Raw genomic sequence first — 17,490 nt, 5'->3', positions numbered from 1 at the left:
GAGGAAAACTACCACCACTCCATTCCAGATCATTTTAGGGGTGGAGGGACTGCTTGAGTAGCTGATTGTCTTCAGGGCAAGAGAGTATTTTGTATCAAAATACATTTCATGTGAATGATCCTATTTGTTGTACAATTTCCTCCCTATCCTAGCTGCTGTACCCAGACATATGAAGAGAATTAAAGTGGAAGAACTGAAAATCATATCCATTTCCATGTGCAGATGCAAACTTTGCAGGATTTCTTTTCTTAATGCCACTGGACACAGTCCCCATGTTCCTAAACACTCGCTCCCTTGTGCAGGGTGTTTGCAGTGCCTATCACACAGATGACACATTGTGTCTTGGCAAAAAACACATGCAAAATGAGAGTTGACTCAGACCTGCTCACCAACAGCAAGAAAAAATTCCCCTCAAAGTTTCCTGCAGAAGCAGAGCCAGAAGGTAACTGTTTCTTGATTAATTCTCTCTGGAGAATGAGAACTTGGAATATCCCTGCAATAGTGTGCAGCAGGGTGTTTTTTAAAAGGAAAATCATGTTTGTACAAAGAGATAGCCCCAGAAGGATTAGTTCTATTCATTTAGTCTCATTTCTCTGCAGTAAAATAATCTTGAGAAAAGAAATATCATTAGAGAGTAGAAGATCCTTGCATTAGAAAACCATTCACCAACACAGCCACACATAAAATAGCAGCTCTGCCTCATGGCACACCTCTGAATCTATAACTATTTAAATACCAAAGCACTTTGAATTTTATGTGGCCATGACAAACAGAAACAGGCAATTGAATTCACATTCTCACTGTGTAATACTTCATTGAGGAAAGCCCTCCACCTAGCCAGCTGCTTTCTCTTCCACCTTTTTCCTACTTCTGCATCTTGAAATCTTACCTCCTTTCTCTCCCCAAAGAGTATCCAAATCCAAGCACTCACAACACTGCAGAACCATCTTTATAGAAACATTCCATGAGTTAGTACAGGAACAGCTTTCATACTCTTTACACAGTAGGATGCTGCATATTTCTTATTATAAAGAAATTCTTTGAAGCTATCTTCCTATTCTCCAGGCAGCAATGTTAGCAGCCCCATCAAAAGGAGAACAGAATGCTAATTAATTGCTGTGTCACTCTGGAAATGAAGATTTTCCCCTACTTTGGATTGGTGTCTCCTGGGGTATCTTTACACAGCACAACCATAGCTCTGCGTAGGCTCATGCTGGTGCCTACTGCAGCTAACAAAGTAATTCTGGCCCCTCTGCATGCTCAGATCTCACCTTGAAGCTTTCTTCTTGCCCACAAGAGGTGAATAATAGTGCTATCCAGAATACTGACTACACTGGCTGTACCCTAATTCTGCAGTGACAGAACAAGGGGTAAGGGGTTTAAAATTGAAGAGGGGAGATTCAAACTAGATGTTAGGAAAGGGGGTTCTTTACAGTGAGGGTGGTGAAACACTGGAACAGGCTGCCCAGGGAGGTTGTGGATGCTCCCTCCCTGGAGGTGTTCAAGGCCAGGCTGGATGAGGCCTTGAGTGACCTATTCTAGTGGGAGGTGTCCCTGCCTATGGCAGGGGGTTGGAACTGGATGATCCATGAGGTGCCTTCCAACCTAAAGCATTCTATGATTCTATGCATCTAGAGCCACCAGGCACCTTGCAAGCAATTTGTTTATAAATTGTCTCACTTGAGGTTGGCTCAGCCCCAGATCTTGTGCAGAGGAGCAGTTTGCTCTTTGTGTGCCAGCTGTGGGGCTTATAGAGGTTGGTTTGCTCACAGCATCAGGGTGTTGAGGTGTCCATGCCTTCCACCACCAAGGACACATGCTGGCTTCACTCTCTTCATAAAAACAACTGTTTGAACATTGCACTATAAGCACAATCCTGTTGCAGAGAACAGTTGCTAAATAAGCTTTGGCTCTTTACAAGCTTGCAATCTTTAAAAGAAAAAGAGAGGGAGCTGAGTTTGCATTTGGGGATCTATGAATACCCTGGTTCATTTCTGCTGTGGAGACCTGCAAGGTATGGTCCCAGGGAGAAAAGCTTCCTGGGTACAGTGAGAAGGAACTGCTGGATCCAGGCAGCGGTGGTTCACACTGGCTGCAGCTTAAAGCAAAATGCATCAGAATGGAAACAGAAAGAACTGGGACTTTTTCCCCCCACCTGTTAACTCTTCAGTGCTGAGCTCCTCCGATTTGCACATACAAGCTTACACATATACAGTGTTAATTCAAGATTGAATTCACCATCACTGACATCCTTAAAACATACTACTGCAACTTTCATTGGTGGGCATGGAAGCCTTGCAAAAATACTATCTCACCTGCACTAACACACCTCAGTTATTTGATCTCAAGATAGGATTGTACCAACCATTTTGAAGAGCAAACTGGTGCATCAGTATGCAAGCTACTAACAAGGCTCATTAGCACAAACTAATTAAACCCAAGACCCTTGGCTCATGCTCCTTCCTCTCTCAGTTGTAATCTCTGCCTAATCAGGCTCTTTCCCCAGTCCTGACAATGGAGTATCAGGGCTCTATCCCAGCTCTGCATGTAACTATTACTGCATGCAAATTGGATTTCCTACTTTACTCTTTCCATCCTACTCACTCTGCTTGTGTGGAAGTGTGTTCAGACCATTGCATCCAAAACACTCCAAAAGCTCCTTTCCTGCCTCATGGCATGCCGCAAGGACCTCAATATGACCCATCCCTGAAGCCTGAGCTCAAAGTGCCAGTTTCTCTTAGGTAGCTGCTCAGATACCCCAGGGTTTAAACTGTGAGAGAAATTGTAGCCTGGACTTAGAGTTCTGGGCATTATAAGAAAAATCTCCTCTCTCAAAAGATGACCTTAGAGGACTTGGTCTCAGAGCCTGCCTGTGTGTGCTGACAGCGGGGCCATGGGACAAGCTCCACAACCCAAGTTTCTGACCATTTGGCTAGCTACTTGTCTGGTGGTACACAAAAAGTGTTTCCAGTGCTGGAAAACTGAACCCATATGCACAGCCCTGCTTTTGTCTAACCCACTCAGGCGGCACTGATAAGAGCCTGGGTTTGTACAAAGACACCCATTTTGCTCAATCTCTCTCCTCAAGACAGAGCTGGAGCTGGACTTGAGCCTGCACCACAGTTTGCATGAAGACAAGCTGCTCATGGGCAAGGCTGGACTTGGAAATGGACGTGAACATATGGTCCATTAACAGCACAAGCTTATCCCAAAAGCTGGGTCAGCTGGCTCTTCTGAGCTTGATGGCTGCTGACCCTGAAACCTAAAGATCAGCCATTGTTTCAATGGCAGTAACTTCAGCAGAGTCCTCCAAGCTGCTCTGGATCTGGATTTTCACCCTTTCTTCTGCTGCCAAAAAGGACTTTAGTGTGTGTGCTAAACCCAAAGCCCTTCAGGTTCCTTTGCTGTGGAGCTCTGTTGTGCTTTGGGACAGTCTGAGTCAGAAACCATCTATCAGGTCCTCTAGCAATGACTGAGACCTCCACCCAGAGTAATTTAGGTCTCTGAAACATCTGCCAGTTCTTACCAAGTTTCTTCTAGACTGTGAATATCAAGCAGATTCTCCAGCTCCACCAGTTATCTCCCATTTGTGGAAGTGTGCATCCAGATGGAAGCACCTGAAGCCTTCCTGATAGCAAGGTCACTGTGAGGGAATGTGTGTGGGAATCTGGATCAGACAAGTGCTGTTTCAGCATTAGGTCTTATGGGTCATAACCACCCGGGTTACATCCCTACCTCCTAGAGACGGATGCGATGTGTCTGTTGCTCCCTCCATCGCTCTCTAAAGGAACTCTTGACATCTGTCATGCATTACAGTCTTTTCAAAGCAATGTTGTCTACATTAAGTAGAAGTATTTAATTAGCACTTCATTTAGAGCATGTGGTACAGCTCACAGTTCCATTTTGGGCCAGAGATGATTTTCAGGGGTGGGTGGAAAACAAGCGAAAATGCCAGGAGGCCAGTGCAGTTTGCAACAGCCACTCACTGCTCCTTTCTGTTTTCACATTATTGCAGGCTTTCCAGGGAAGCTGCTGTAGTTTGTAGCCCCAGGGAACTGAAAACATGCAGCAGATACACCACAAAAGGTCATAAGAATGTCTTACAAATGCCATGTGTTACCTTGAACCTGTTTGTCATCTGTGGCTACTCTGCAAGTACAAGGCCTTCAGGAGGGAGTTTGCTCTCGGGGCTGCAGGTTTGTGGAACTAAGAAGTTCCTTCTGCATCCACCCCCCCTGCCCGGCCCTGTGGCAAGGCTATGTGCCCAAGTCCTGCCTCGCCCAGGGGAAGCCCCGATGATTCAGATACCTCTCTGAGTCATCCTCCCTCCCCAGCATCCCCAGAGAGGCTAATGTGTTGCTGGCCAAAGCTAGCAACACATCCCTGGACCGTGGACAGTGTATGTAGGGGTGGCACCACTCCATCTCCAATTCAGCAAGTAGCTCAGTCCCACAGGCACACAGGTCCTTTACTCCCCTCCATAATGTCCAGCCTAAATCCCACTTGCACATACAACTTCTAAATCATTTTAGACCCAAATCTCTCCAGTATAATTTACTGGAACTGACCCATCATTTTATCAGTTCCTATGAGATTCAAGTGTCCATATTGGCCTAAATTTTCCTCCTTGGAAGGACAGCAAAGCCTCAAATGCGAGCTTCTTGCCATGAAGATAAGAGCAAAGTCATTGCACTAGAATTACTGGAGTGATCCAGCTATATACTACACACTTCTCAAGCTGGAGTTGTCATCTGGCCAGCCTCAGATTGTCACACCTGCCTGAACCCCCCCACCTCTTACCTTCCTAGTTCTTACAAAAACCCCAACCAACCAAAGAACCCCTTGGTACACATAGCAAATATACATTAATACTACCAGAAGAGATCTTTACCAGACTTATTAAACGTGGCAGCTGAATTACAAGACCAAATAGTTGTGGTCTTCTGTGGTTTTATACATAAGTACACAGATGTCTACCTATTTATATAGATAAAGACCTATAAATATATCTATTTTTATACATACATGATAAAAACTCTTCCTTGGCTGTGTACATGTAACTGCTACAGGGGCTGTTCAGGCTGGAGAAGAGAAGGCTCAGGAAGACCTTAGAGCTACATTTCAATAGATCTACAGGAAGGCTGGAGAAGGACTGTTTCAAAGGGCTTGTAGCAATAGAATGAGGGGCAACGGTCTGAAACTGGAGCAGGGGGGATTTAGGCTGGGCAAAAGGAAGGAGAGTGGTAAAATACAAGCACAGGCTGCCCAGGGATGTGATTGAGGCCCAGTCCCTGCAGACACTGAGGATCAGACTTGATGTGGCCCTGGGCAGCCTGGAGATGTCCCTGTTCACAGCAGGGAGGTTGGGCAAGATGACCTTTGAGGGTCCCTTCCAAACCCAATGCAACTGGTGAATCTGTGACATAATGAGGAGAGAGGGAAGACAGCTTAAACCATGATTCTGCTGTTTTTAGTTCTCTTCACATATTCCCTGGAAGGTTTCCTGGTGGCACAAACTGCTTCATGTGTATCTTGTTTATTTTTGGCTTGCATAACTTCCTCTGGAGCCAGCCTAGGCCTTGTTAGGAACACAAGATAAATCTGGATTCATTTGAAACTCCCTTTTGGAATAGGCTGGAGTGTCCTTGTCAACATGTCAGATTAGGAATGCTCCATTTGGTTTAATGGAGCTGGCCTTTGGTTGAATCCAAAAGGCTCCATAAACTTCCATTGTCATTTATGGTTCAAAACTTGCAATCTTTAGAATTACAGATTATTTCCCACCCCCCCACCCCCATTTTCTAAGTAGTTTCTAAAATTATATTCCTTTGCTATAAATCAGTTCAATCACATCCACCAGAGATGCTCCATTTCTTCTGCCACAAGGAAGTGCTTTTGTCAATCTGAACACAATACAGTTGTAATGATCTCCAAAATAATCTGTTTAAAATGTCAAAGTATGGAAGAAAACTGAGGAATGAAATATTAATAAAGAATACCTGAAATTCACTGCAGTACAGAGCAGAATCACAATTATTTTTCCTGGCACAGGCTCCTCAGGTGTTTTTGGTCATTCACTTCAGCCACATATTGCAACACCTGCTTCTGATGAGCTACAAGACAGAAATGGTTGTTTTCCTTTTATACATAATTCCTGGAAACCAAATTCAATCCAAAGAAATCTGCATCATAACAGAGATTTTTAGATCCTAGCTGACCACAGACACACTACTTGATGATAAATGGCCTCAGTGTGAGCTGTGCTCCAAACTCAATACCGATGGGGGAATAAAAGAGTAATCCCTACAGAAAAATAGATTACAGAAGATGTTTCTCTCAGTTTCTCAGTTCCTTGAGCCTGATATTTGTATTGAATACGAATTAAATGAAAAAAAAAACACACACAAAATAAAAACATCCCAAAAAAACCCAATACAAACATAGATTTCAATTTAAACTCTCATATGATGGGCTCTCCAATAGGCCAGGGTTTGGCTGATGGTACTAATTTAGTTTTGACTGGTCATTTAGATGGCAAAAATGTTTTGGTCTTCAGCAAAGATTCCTGTAACACCAGCAAACCAAATATTGTGCCCTTCTGCTAGCAAAGCAAAATACAGAAAGCAATTTGAAGGAGATAAGTAAATAAATGAAGTACTTCCCCTACAATGTGAAACTCTGTAGGCATCTTAGAATTTGTGAAGCAAACACCTTGTTAAGGGCAGCAAAGATTGCTGATCTTCTGCTTCCATTTATTGCAGAGGAATCCAGAATGAAAGGTAGAAAGCAAAAGTAGTTATCAAATCCTTCCAGCTCAAATACACAAACTCCAAAGTTACCAGTAAGGTAAGAAATAGGAAATCATTAAGACAACACCATCCCTTCACTTCTAAGAAATCCATGTACAAGAAAATGACCTGAATTAAACAAATTGTCACAGAGACCCTAAAACCTACTGTGTCACTATTTGGCCACTGCTGGTTTTGGAAGGGGCACATGGGCTGCATTTGCAGGACACTGCACACAGGTCTGCCTGGCAACTGCAGTCCTGCATTGGCCTGAACCTTCTTTTCTCTTAGTTCAGCACTTCAAAGATTTGGAGAAAGCTCAGCACATTCAGGAAAACATCCACCCATCCTCAGAGCTGAAACAAATAAAGCTGTCATACATTTTTTATGTTTCTCAGCCATTTACAATGTGAATATTCATCATTCTTGCAAACCAGTGCCTAATTGGATTCATAAATTTTTCTTGCTTAAATGTAGAGCAGAAAGGCAGCTTTTCCAAAGCTCTCTTCACCCAGAGGAGCCCAACTTATCTTGCACACAGTAACGAGATAGGAAGCGTGCAGAGTTTTTACTATTTACAAAGCATTAAGAGGCAAGTAAGAAGGAGAACTCCACGAACCAAGTCAGCCTGAGGCCTTGTCACCACCCCAAGCAGCAGTTTCATTGAAGCCATGGGCACCTTAGTGTTGGTTCACTCAACTCCTGCTCATCTGCCTGATGTGTGCCAGACACTTCATCACCAGGTGAAAGCAAGGGCAACGCATAGGCAGAGCACAATGGAGAGGAGAGCAAGGTTAGTATGCAGCTGCCATCACCTCCTGCAGCCACCACCCCTCCCTTTCCTGCCCCTCATCTCTGCATACTAATTGTCTGTAAGTTCCTTCCACTAACTTAGAGAAATGATATAGACCAAACTTCCAGGCTGAAAGGTTTAAATACATTTTCTTAACCAAAAACTAGCTTTTGAAGCAGATGCTGAGCAACAGGAAGGAGTGGGGAGGGATCTGCTCTGCAAGGGTGGTCTGTGTATCAGCTCTTCCCTGCAGAGCATGGCTCTCATGTTAACCTCTAGCATCACCAAAGGCTGCTGTTTTCTATTCTCAGTGATGATTTGAGAACTCTGCAAGATGCTTCTTAAAAAAAAAAAAACAAAACCACCATAAAATCCCCAAAGTACCTAAACCATTCTTAGCCTGGATGGCAGGGGATCAACACAGGAAGTGTGGTGAGCTGCAAACCCCCAAGTGCCCTTCACTTCTCGTGGAGTGTTTGCTCGGTTCAGGCTGAAAGTCCAAAAGGCATCAGGCTGAAATTGCTTTCTCTGGAATGTATTTGTTTATCAGAGGGAAGAATAAATAGTTTGCTGCACTGTGATTATAGCTGCATCTCCCAAGAAGCCTTCAGTGTAGCTAAGTATATGCATAATGCATGCTGGTTAAACACAGCACGTACATTTGGGGATATTTCCAGTTCCAAAAGCTGCAGATTTTTACTGTTTGCTAAAGGAACCAGAAACACTCAGCTCCTCGGGGGCAGTGCCCTGCAAAGATACCTCAGCTCCAGAAAGAAACCAGTGAAAGACAAAATGATACCAGTGGTACTTTGCAGAACACTGCCAATGAAAGGCCACAAAACCACACAAATATTCTCATCAGATGCAAGAACTGACACTCATACAAGTGCCGTGACAACTTCTGTTCTTGCTCTAACTCGTTGATTAATTTCATTTCCATCCCATTTTCAGGTCTGCTTGAATAGACCTACTCAGCACAGGGTTAACAACAGGGTTTAGTGTCACAGACTAATAATTCAAAGCGAACAGTTCTACTCTGTGTGCCAAAGTATTTGGGCAAGTGCATCTAATTTTAAAGATAATTCATTGTTATTAAAGTAATGATAGAGAAGGCAGCAAATTTGAAAATCATAACAGAAGTCTTCCTCAATAGAAAATTCTGCTTTGGAAATCAAAAAGGAATTGTTTATATTTTGATTTTCCTTACATAAAAGGCTTCCCATTTTAGCTTCCTTATAGCTTAAAAATAGCATCAGGGTTGAAACTAAAATCTAAATCTGTTCTATTTTATTTGTATTCACAACAGTTCTAATTTCAGGCTCCCTTTTGCCTGAGCTACCTTTTTCTATATTTCCTTTTGAGAGTTGTCCAAGATCATAGCCTTGCATCTAAAACTTTTACTGTTTTCTTGTAAGCCCAGTTCAAAACCCAGGATCAACTTATTTCCTGGACTTTAAAGTGTCTCTACAATAGATGAAATATTGCTTTAAGAAGCAGATTATTTAACTTCTGAGCTTCTTTTAAAAATAAAACACATTTTAAAGGTGAAACTGAAATAATAACTTACAAGAAGGCATACATTTAATATAATCTATTTTAAATGTTATATTAATTTAGATACATATATAAAAATCATATATATTATATTAAAATATTTATATACTTTCCATTATTGCTGCTAATATTGTAAACAAAGTCAAGCAAGTGGGCTGAAGGAAGTTATTCTCCAAGAAGCTGGGCAGTTAAATGAGTAAACAGGCTCTGCTTTGGGTAGTAATTGTTTCTTCTGGAGGAACACTGGGAAAAGAAAATTCAGTGTACTTGAGTTTTGGTGTATCTGTGATCAGTGAGGAGGGCATTCAACAGGGAAAAAATAGCCAGGAGTTGAAACAAGAAGAAAGTTTGTTTTCTTCTCCCAGCTTACACACAAACGAGGTGTGAGAGGCTGGTCCTGTTAGCTCTCACACTTTGGCAGGCACATCGATGAGAAACAAGTGCTTCAGTTTACTGACTCTGGGAAAAACTTCCCTCTGTTCATAAATGCATTCATTTTAGCTGTCAAACACACTTGGGTAAGCTTACTGCTTTTCTTCCTGATGCATCAGAATGTAAAAACTTCAACTCATCATTTTGTGCTGCTGCTTTCCTGACTTCTAAATTAAATTTCAGGTCTTATATTAAAAAGCATTTTCACACTGACTGGAAATGAAATCACCCATCCTGTAAATAATACTTCTCACTATTTCTACTCTAATAAAAATAGAAAATTTGATGATCTGAATGAATGCCTATGGAGTAACCCTAAACAGTCCTGTAAACACTTATCTATGCAGTCCTCTTTCCAAAAGAAGACAGAAAAAGCTAAACAAACAAATAACTAACCAAATAAAATAAACATTTACTAGAAAGAAATGGTAAAAGTATAAATGCAAACAAACTTTAATCTGTTCTTTAAATCTAACATTTCTGGCTGTGGGTATAGATCACATATATATATCCTGGGGTGCACCAAGAAAAGTGTGCCCAGCAGGTCTAGGGAGCTTCTTCCCTCCCTCTGCTCTGCCCTGCTGAGATCACACCTGGAATATGTCCAGTTTTGGGCTCCCCAGATCAAGGAAGACAGGGATACACCAGAAAGAGTCCAACAGAGAGCTACAAGGATGACTGGGGGACTTGAACATCTCTCCTATGAGAACAGGCTGAGAGAGATGAAGCTGTTTAGACTTGAGAAGAGAAGGCTGAGGGAGGAATCTTATTAATGCCTATAAATTTCTGAGAGCTGGGTGTCAAGATGAAGGTGATGGTTTCTTTTTGGTTGTGTCCAGTGATAGGACAAGAACAATGGATACAAGCTAGAAGAGAGGAAGTTCCACCTCAACATGAAGAGAAACTTATTTTGAGGGTGGCAGAACCTCAGAACAGACTGACCAGAGAGGTTGTGGAGTCTCCTTCTCTGGAGACTTTCAAAACCTTCCTGGACACGTTCCTGTGTGGCCTGCCCTAGGTGATCTTGCTTTGGCAGACAGGGTACACTTGATCTCTGGAGGTGCCTTCCAACCCCTAACATTCTGTGATCCTGTGATCATGACTTCTATTTGCAAGTTAAATCACTTAAATCAGTTTCCCCCAAACACTGCCCTTTATCCCAAAGCAAACACAGTGGCTATTGGCCAGACTGCAGAAACAGCACACAGCAAGACCAAAGCTCCATGCTGTGGTGTAGGTGGAAGATGAGTGGAATTTTGTGACATTTCTCTAGAACCAAGCAAGTGGAGAATCCAGTGCAGAAAATGTCATTTTCTCTCACAGCCACACGAGGGGAGCCTTCGCCTTCTGCAACTCCAGGGAAAGGCTGTTACAAACCCCTCAGCACATGGAAACCATTGGGAGAGGGAAAGCCAATTCCTTTGAACAGAAAAGTTTGCCATCACTTGCAAAGTCAGTAAATGCATACATACAGTCAATTAAAAAGAAGCCAGCCAGCTTATAACCTCACTAATTAGCTATGTGTGCATGTTGAAGCCTCATTGTTCTGGGGCTTTTACATGAACAATTCATTTCTCTAGAAGCTTGCAGTGCTTTTCCTCCCTCATAAAACTGGAGCTGTTATTCAGCGAGTTATGGTCACTGGGGAATCCACAGGCCTCAGCTGAAAGGCCAATTTGAAGGCAAGTCTTCAGTGACAAAGTATGGGTTTGTGGTAGATTGGGAGCTCATTAACTGCAGGTCCAAATGTCAGGCCTGCTATTAAACGTTGGCAGTTTGTGGTGTGTGTTCTTCTCTTACGTCGCCAGGTTAATGATTTGGTGAGTGAGACTTGCACTTACCTGCAGGAATCAGCAGGTGCTTTTCTCTTGCCGAGTGTTAACGAGTCAGGGCCAGATCTGTACCCTCCAGCATCACTTTAGAGAGCTTGGACCAGTCCTCAGCTGAACATCACTGTGAAGGGGCTTGCAGACACTAAGCCCCAGCATTACTGGAGGAATCACCATGCCCTTTGCTGTGTCTGCCCAGGATCCCAAGGAGGTGCTGCAGTGGCTGTCTGGAGAGAAGGTAGCAAAAGAAGATGAATGTCCAGATAAAATTGGCACAGGCTGAAACCCAAAATGCATGGCTCAGGTCAGAAGGAGCCTTGGAAGGCTCAGAACTGAGCCCCTAAGCATCATTCTGCTGTCATCTGCAAATTTGCCTTTTAAAAAAACAACAAACCATCACTTCTTGTAGGAATCCTCAGGTGCCTCCTGCCTAACTTCATCTAGCAGTCAGCACAGGCTGTCTCTGTGAGCCTTCCCAGCTGCAGGGTCAATATCCACATCTAGAGGGAGGTGAAGGAGGATTAAACGGCAACTTCTGGCTGCCCAGGAGAATGTGAAACTAAGGCCTGAGACTAGAGTTGAAAGATGCTCCAAGATGTGAATGTAAAACATTAAATTCTAAAGAAGAAAGAAAAGTGTGAGCTATATTGTTTTTCTATGCTAATAAATAGTCTCTCAGGATGAAGAGCAGTAAGAGTCTGCTTACTGTGCTGGGTCCTACTCACACAGCAAATACATTTCCTTCTAGCTATAAAAGAGCAGCTACTTGCCTTAAAAATGGAAACCCTCAGGTCAAATCAATCACTACTGAAACAGGCTCCCTTGAGACTGAGGCAGCAGTGGGGGCTGGCAGGTCCTGCTCTGCCACTCAGCTCAGAGCTGCCACCTGTCCTTTGGAAGCACTTGAAGCTCTAAATCATGCCCAAGAGTGGAACAATCTGTCTTCCACATTTGTGCACCCCCCATCCTCTGTGGAGCCAGGACATGGTTAACTTAGCATGAGGGACTGTTATACTCTCAGATGGTCTAGAGAGGCTCCAGCCTTCATGCATTGACTTGCTGCTTTTGGGCTGAATTTGTCCTGTAGTGTTTTCAGTCAGCTGTGTGCCTGCATGTCCCTGTAATGGGATTGTCTGCTGGCTTTTCAAGAGCCCTAGTAGGAGTATCTGGCTATTACATCCCATTATGCTACTTTCAATTCGATCTCTTGATTTTAAGGACAGCTTTTCTCTCTCCTCCCACTTCCCACCTCCCTCTTGAAGCTGTGGAGTCAGGGAGCAGTTAACGTAACACTTGATAAGCTCAGTTAAAAAGAAATAGAAGCAGAGAACAAGTAGCACCAGAAGGGACACAATAGGATTTTCATCTATCACTGTGCTTGTACAAGATGATTCTCTACAGAGCTAGCTCCACACTAGTCTAACTGAAGCTGTGACAGGTTTCAGGTGATACTGCCTCCACCATGACTGTCTAGTCCAGAGCCTGTTACCATTTAACGTGCACTGCCGGTTGCTGGAAAGACCAAAGTAAGGCATGGATGGCTGTCACTGGTGAAATAACTGAGACCTCTAGTTTTCACTGACAGAAATTTCAAGAGAATAAACTATCTGAAGAAGTCTAAGCAGCCTTTTGATGGCCAACTCCTAGCAAAAGCCAACTCAGCAGCTGTTCTGAAAGCTTTCCAACCTCTCCTCAGGAGCCCTGTTGTTTTCTTACCACAACATCATTTTTCTACAGCAAATGCACTGCACATGTACAAGCCTTTGTGTGGGATAAACCCTAAGCTTGTAGATGAAGAAGCAAGACTTGATTGCTGGGTTGTCAGAACTCGTGGAATAAAGCTTACCCAAAGGAAAGACTATTTTTCATTACCAATGAACTTCGTTTTCAGAGAAGAAATTCCATATAACAAAACCCCTTTACTGAAACAGGTCCTTAGAAGAGAAAAATAACTGAGGTTGTGCTCTTTATTTATTGCCAGAAAGGGATCAGGTTTTAAAGCAGCTGTGTTCTTTACAGCTGCTATCAATCCTGACCTTCCCATATAACTCATCAGAAGTCTCTGATTCAGACTCTTATTTCTCCTTCTTTAAATAAAGGGAAAGAAGTAGTGAATTTTAACAAAGACATCTTTATGCTTCAATGTTTCTCAGAAGTCTGAATTAAAGTAGCACTAAATAGAAACAAAAAGCTTTAAATACTTTGAAAATAGTTCTCATCCATACCATGGATCACTCTTTATTTGCACGGTATTGCTTGCTCCATCACTCTACCGTATCCAGTTGTGGAGCCCCTATTACAAGAGGGATGTGGACCTGCTGGAGCATGTCCAGAGAAGGGCCACAAGGATGATCAGAGGGCTGGGGCACCTCTCCTGTGAGGGCAGACTGAAAGAGTTGAGGCTGTTCAGTCTGAAGAAGAGGAGGCTCCCAGGTGACCTTCTGGTGGTCTTCCAGGATCTGAAGGGGGCCTACAAAAAAGCTTTTCAGGCTATCAGGGAGTGACAGGACTAGGGGGAATGGAGTGAAGCTGGAGATGGGGAGATTCAGACTGGATGTGAGGAGAAAGTTCTTCACCATAAAAGTGGTGAGACCCCAGAATGGGTTGCCCAGGGAGGTGGTTGAGGCCTCATCCCTGGAGGTGTCTAAGACCAGGCTAGATGAGGCTCTGGCCAGACTGCTCTAGGGTAGGGTGTCCCTGCCCACAGCAGGGGGGTTGGAACTAGATGATCTTTATGGTCCCTTCCAACCCTGACTGCTTCTATGATTCTACTATCCAGTCACTTATGTAGAAAGGACCTAACATAAAAGAATACAAAATGAAAGGTTAAAATGTTTGAGGGCTTCTTTAAGCAAACATCAAAAAGCAGTAATGAACTAATTTAAAATCATATATTTTTCACTCATGTGGAGTCCACTTCATCTGCAGGGAATGACTGAACCTCTGCTGAACCTGGTTTTATAAATGGCATTTTTTCTTTACCACAGTACCTGCTTTTTCCTACAGCTGAGCACTCCACTTACGTAGGAGACAACTGAGGAGTGATCCAGCTCCAGACAAGCCCAAATGGAAAGAAATGCTTTCGATACAAATGTGCTGCTCCTCATTTACTCCTGAGAAACACATCTCCATTCAGAAGCCTGATAGTGCTTCATCTAGAAGTGTGACTTCAGGTTATGGAAAACTTGGCACTAAGAATGGAAAACTTAGTCTTAAAGTATTTGATCACCTAGCATTGCTGTGATTGATGATGCCCAGATTTTGGTTGCTCTCCTGAAACAGCTCTTTCTCCCCATGGCAATGCTTCTGAGCATCTCCCTTAATGAGTTACTTGAGTAAAAAACAAGCTCAAGCCATTGCCTAGCAAGAGAAGGTTAATCTGCTGTTAGATACCAATCCTTCTGCATAATCAGTGACTGTCTCTGGGTGATATAAATAGTATTATTAATTACAGTGATATTAATACTGCCACTAACATTATAAGTTTCATTATGGATACAAATTGAGTTTGCTGCAGGATCACAAGTCATTAACAGAAGGAATTTGCAGGTTGACCTTCTCTGCTTTCCTAAGGAGGATGCAGGCATAAACACAGAAATGGACATTACAATGTGGGTTGGAGTTTTTTGTTTGTTTGGGGTTTTGTTTTGATGTTGGTTTGGGGTTCTGTTTGTTTTTCGGACCCTCATCACTTTATTTCCCTCGATAAAGGGTGTGAGCAGACAACATTGAGATGTTATGACCCACCATCACTGCATAAAGCTGTGACTTGTTTCTGTTTTGCCTCTTGAAATTGAGTGGGTGAAGGCTGCACTCAAGACAAACTATGAGACATTGAGGAAAACCACAGTGTCAAATACCTAGTAGCTGTTTGCATGCATTGCTAACTCAAGAGCCTGTTTCATTTACCATCAAGACACTTGTTGGTCTTATTTATCTGGGCAGCAGCTGGTGTGGCAGGATCTCCCTAATTCACCTCCTTCTCTTTGTCCATTTCCATATGTTTAAACTCCTCTAGTGAGTTGGGTCCATGCTGGGAAGCTGCATGCCTGTCTGCTTGTCTTTTCCACTCAAGCAAATCATACTTAGAGCTTCAATTTGCACAACTATCCCAGAACAAAGATGCTTCTCCCTCATCTTTGGTCATCTCAAGAGAAAAAAAAAACCAAAACACATTAAGATTACTGGTTTGCCACATTTACTGTCAGGTCAGAGGTCACAAATTCCTATTTCTAACAATATTCCACTGTCTCTACCAGTTTCTGCTGCAGCTCTAACTGGAACCAGGCATAAAGTAAACAAACCCTTTGGCACTTGCAGAGATAGGTGGGGTGGGAGAAACTGCCCAGCCTCACAAAGAAACAAAGGAACTCTCTATGTCTGCAGTGACTTTGAGTTCTCTTTCTTTTGATTTAGCCACTAATCTATTTCTATTACTTTCATCAATATTGTCATCCATGCTTCTGCTGCTTTATACTTGACCAAATTAATTAATGCTAAAGTGCAGCTGCCTGAACCACCTTACTGGGATTCAAGGTGAAAAAAAATAAATCCTAGAAATAATGTTTTGTGAAAGAGCCAATTCTGAAAGAACAGGTAGAGCAGCATTCTTAGATGTCAGAAATGAGCTGATCTTCAAAAAGAACTGTGATGTCCAGAACTTCTCATTTGTGAGGCAGATTAGGGAAAAGAAAGAAGACCCAGCAGATTGCCTTTTCTGCTTAGAAACTATTAAAATAATATCCACTCTTAGCATTTTATCTGAGAACACAAAACCACAAAGGAGCCCAGACCCGTATGCAATCAGTGGGTTGCTTTGCCTTCTGCCCAGGAACAAGAGACCCCCCCCAAAGCAAAATCCCTGGGGCCCTGCATGGCTGAGCTGGCTGGAAACTGCAGATGGAGCTTCCAGCTTCAGGTTGCCTCTGGCTCGCAGCCCGGCTGGGATTAATCAGAGCCTATCACCAACCATTCGCTGTTCCATGACTCAGGGGCTGGTGTAAGCACAGACATTTGAATTCATGTGGCTCATAAAAACGTGCCTCTAATTACCATTTGCAAGCATGCACTCTGTCACAGGCTGTTAAGCAGTTGTAGCTCTCAGGGCAATGAACACTAAGGCAACAGCGTAATTTGAGGTTTTTGAAACCTCATAAAAACAAGGGTTTATAATAATATTTAATACCTAAATGTGTGAGATAGGTGGTTAAATAGGGATTAAACCTATATTCCACACCTGAAAACCAGTTGTGCCTAGCCAGCACCAAATGGCTATTTGTAAAGCCATTCTACTGGAAGAATTTGCCATGCATTTGAGCTATGGATGAAATGCTGCAATGGTGAGTTGCTTGCCTGGGTGGGGAAAAGCAGCAGCCTAAACCCAAAAATGCTGGGAGAGTGCTAAATGCATAACCGGGCATATTTGTAGCTATTATCATTCTTATTATATTTTTTAATTAATTCTGTCATCATAAAAAAACCAAACCAAAACAAACCCCAAAACACACACACAAAAACCCCACCAAAACAACCCAAAAAGCAAACAAACAAAAACCATTAGCATCAGAGAGAGCTACAGTGGTACAGAGGATCTCAGGCCAAGGCACAGAGTAGGTGAGGACTGCCTGGCTGATGTCAGTCTGCGTGAGCATCAGAGGAAAGGTGCTTCTTGCCCGGCCCTCCTGTCCCCATGCTCCCCTCCAACAGCAAAACTGGTGCATGGAGAAAACATTACTATTGCTTTTTTCACCCACAGGACTGTGTTTCTTCCTTGTGATATGTACCTACCCTCAGGCACACAAGTTACCACAGGCTGGGTCTCTAGCATCCACAGATCTGTGTCACTTGTAGTGCAGCAGCTTCCCTGGACATGATCCAGAGCACATGGTGCCTTGGCCAGGCTAAGCACAGGAGTTCCTCCTTAGCCACCCCAAAAACTCCACCAAGAACCCCCCAGGACAGTTTGCATTCCAAACAGAAGACAGTTGGCAGTCTTTGACTTGAAAACATCAGTCTTGTGTTTGCTGGGATTTTACCTCAAGCTAATCAGTTAATTGGAGTTAAGTATTCAGACATTATGCATCCCTCTTCTCCT

The 17,490-nt window shown here is 43.1% G+C and overlaps 1 long non-coding RNA gene across 5 annotated transcripts in view; it reads right to left on the bottom strand.

The window, feature by feature from the left end:
- LOC135188129 (uncharacterized) overlaps positions 1 to 17,490 on the bottom strand; it is a 186,681-nt gene that overhangs the window by 43,723 nt on the left and 125,468 nt on the right. For all 5 annotated transcript variants that reach the window (XR_010307570.1, XR_010307569.1, XR_010307568.1 and 2 more), the window contains exons 3-4: positions 11,409 to 11,623; positions 6,000 to 6,113 (exon numbers count right to left, since the gene is read on the bottom strand). This is a non-coding gene — a long non-coding RNA (uncharacterized LOC135188129). The remainder of the gene's footprint in view (positions 1 to 5,999; positions 6,114 to 11,408; positions 11,624 to 17,490) is intronic.

The sequence above is a fragment of the Pogoniulus pusillus genome, chromosome 29 (assembly GCF_015220805.1).
Source record: "Pogoniulus pusillus isolate bPogPus1 chromosome 29, bPogPus1.pri, whole genome shotgun sequence".
Lineage (NCBI taxonomy): Eukaryota > Metazoa > Chordata > Aves > Piciformes > Lybiidae > Pogoniulus > Pogoniulus pusillus.
The sequence above is the reverse complement of the archived record's forward strand: the minus strand, read 5'-3'. Positions and strand labels throughout refer to the sequence as shown.